Genomic DNA, 3,568 nt, shown 5'->3' on the forward strand with positions numbered 1-3,568 from the left:
TTTATCACATGTGTACATTGAGTATTCTAGCTTGACTTGCCTCTTGTTCCATTTTTCATTCATTCTATATCTTTACAATTATTCCTCTCCGGTTTCAACTTCCTGATAGTCATTCTGTTAAACTGTCTGTTAATACTTTGAAAGGTTTATATATATTCCATGGAGTTTCAATCCTGCATATACTTGAAGTGATGTCAACTTATATTTCCATAATTCATTCATCTGCAATAACAATTTGCAAGACTGGAGACGTGAAACACCTAGACATGATTTTATTCTCATCTATTTGGAAGATTACTCTGTAGTCAACAAGAAAGTTTAAAAATGACTTAGAATGTATTCCTAACTACCAGTTTTTATAAATGGCTTTGTACAATGGTTTCCAATTATTTTATTTTACATGGGATAATATTTTCTACTACCTACAAGTTTTGCAAAAAGAAGAAAAGTGCAATTTACTACTATAGAGGAATATAATGGAAATAGAAGACAGATTTTATGTTCGTCACATCTCTGATGTGTACCTATATTCAAGACTTAAAATCATATTTCTTACTATGTTAGACAGATAGGGAAAAACATAAAACAACATATGATAAGGCAACTATTCGTGACTTTTTAAAATGTTCTTATTATGTGATGAAATTTACTTTATTAGCTAATGTTTTAGTTTGAAATATGGGAGGCTGATTTATTTAACAAATTTTCGAAGGCACCTACTGAACAACACAAATGGTGGGGGGTACTATTTCTACACTTTAATGAATGGTTGAACCTGTTTGGCATTAGTGCTGGGAAAATAAATCAACTCTATTGTAATTTGCTCCCTACACATGAAAAACTTCTAATGTCACTAAGTATCATCTACTTGTCAAATATTTTGGTGAATGATTTTAAAAAGTTTATTTGAAAAGTAATATATAGGTTATCATTGGTTTGAGAATGACAACATTTTTATACTACAGAACCAAGTTTTACTGAAGTACCAATGTTTTGAAGCACTAATGATCTTCTCAATGTTTTACTGAATTATATCTGACTTCTAAGTCGTTTACCTAGCCTTGGTAGACCAATTATGGATCTATCATTCCAGGAAATATTTTTTGGTTTACTTTCTCTGGACTGAAATTTTTCAGTAATCATTAGAGGAGGGGTATTAAAAATAATCTTGTGACATTGGTGATCTTGTTCACTCATATGGGCTGGTCATTTGTAAACTGAAATTTTGAATTACTGTACTTTTTCTCAGATTTTGTGATATCATCTTTCATTTTAAGTTGCCTTGTACTTTACAATTGCTTACCGCTACTTTCTGTGTCTTAAAGAATTGAGGCCCTGAAATATTATAGGATATGAGAAATTGAGATGGGTTTTCAATTTCTTTTTGTTGGCATGTTGCATGTGCTTAGGTGAGAAGTCTTGCCCTTGTTATCTGATGATGAGGATAACTGGGACCTGAGATCCTAAGACCTGTGGGTCCTGCAGAAGAATAATACCTTTTAGATATCATATCATCAAAATTTGGGTATAATCAGTAGGAATGCTTCAGAAATATGGAGAAAAACAGTTTGGAACTGGTGAGTTAAAATACTAAACAGAGAAGCAGAGTAAAATCCCTTATAGATTAGAGGAAAACAACAAAATTTTTTACCATGTGAATTCAAAAGACCAAGAACACTTAGAACGTATCACAAGTTTATACTGAAGACATTGCATTGATACTTTTTATATCCTAATATATATTCTAAACCTATTTATTTATATTCCAATCTATTTATTGGCATAAATATCAATTTATTTGTCAAATTATCAATTAATTTTACTAAGATTCACTGTGTGAAATATAATATCAGCACGTATAAATATAAAATATATAACTATATATAATATAAGAAATTGTTTTGCATGTTCTGTTATGGTTAGGGTATCAAAAGCAACTCTGTTTTAAAGTATTATTTCATTATCTCTACCTCAGTGTTTGGTAGAGTTAGACCTAATGCTTTACCATTTGTAGATGTACAGCCTAGAGGCAAGAGGAAACACTGTGATTAAACATTACCAATTTAAGGCCTAATATCGAGGAGAAACATGGACTTCTCCTGGAGCTATGGAAATATTTGGTGATAGAAAGTCAGTAGTGTGAGTTCCTGGTTGGTTGGATGGTAGACAGGCGAAGACACTAGGTAATCATGCATATGAACAATTTTTTTTATCTTCTTGACGTCAGCTACTTTTGAAACTATAGGTATAATAAACAATTACATTTTGATAAAATACCTTCTAGTCTGAACAATTCTGTCTGAACTGTTCATCTCTCTATGATTCCTTGTAACATTTAAGTTTTGTTCCATTAAGACAACCTATGCTGTCAGGTTAAGATATTCTGGTTGGTCTGTTCCTACATGGCAAATGGGTAAAGGGTCAGGTAGACATTTGTGCCAGTAAGACCTCATTTGGGAAATTTTAAACTTCAGAAATTTAGAAATAGCTCTTAAGCGAAGCTTGTATTGAATCCATTAGCTCCACAAAGGTAATTCAGTTGATATATAAGTACTTGAAAAGCCATCACCTTTTTTTTGGGGGGTGGTCCGGTCGTGGGGCTTTAACTCTGGGCCTGGGCGCTGTCCCTGAGCTCTTCAGCTCAAGGCTAACGATCTACCACTTGAGCCACAGTGCCACATGCCTCCAGCCCTAAATTATCCTGATTAATTTTCAGATAGAATCTGGCTTCCTATTTGTGTATGATCATGGGCAATGTCCATTTGATGTTATTCTTCCTGGAAATTAGAATAACAGGTGCCAGGCATAGTGTATAGATCTTTCTGTCCAATCTGGGCTTTATCCACTAGCCTCACAACAGTAGACTCCCATATCGTCAGGATTTTCATAAGCTTATCATATCTGATTTTTAAAAAATCGTTGCATTTCCTGCTGGTTCTTGAATACTGAATTAATTTGTGTTTTCTTGGGTTGTTTTGTTTCATTTGAATATATGTGTTGATTTATTCCTCACTTTTCCTTTTCCTTCACTCACGTTCTTACCTAAAATGCTGAGAAATTAATTCTTCTTTCTCAAGATAGTCAAGGTGAACATTATTAGTCCAAAGCAATTTAAGTAATATTTAAACACCTTCATATCTATGAATGAGATACGAAAGCTAAGCACTGAGAAGGGTCTTTTTATTTTCACAGTCGCCTTTGGCATACACAGACAGATCATGGATTATATGAAGATAATAAAACTACAGATGCTTGCCAGGAGGAGAAAATCCTATTACTAATTGGTTGATAGAGGCTTCCCTTCTTGTGAAAGAAATATGTTGCTTGATGCAGGATTTCAAAAAATCATATTGCTAGGAAGAACCTAAACAATCTCCTAACACTACAGAGTTGAGAGAGATGAACTGACCTCCTGCATAATTTACTTTTGGGTCAAATAAAATCAGGTTTCCAAAAAGAGAGTAGACTTTAGAGAAACATGATGAGTTGCATGTAAATAGGTGCTTAGCTGATTTTGTCAATTGAACTAATACAGGGAAAGTACAGCAAGGTAAAAATATAAAGAACT

This window comes from Dipodomys spectabilis, unplaced genomic scaffold (assembly GCF_019054845.1).
Source record: "Dipodomys spectabilis isolate Male_0828 unplaced genomic scaffold, ASM1905484v1 ptg000514l, whole genome shotgun sequence".
In the NCBI taxonomy this organism is placed as follows: Eukaryota; Metazoa; Chordata; class Mammalia; order Rodentia; family Heteromyidae; genus Dipodomys; species Dipodomys spectabilis.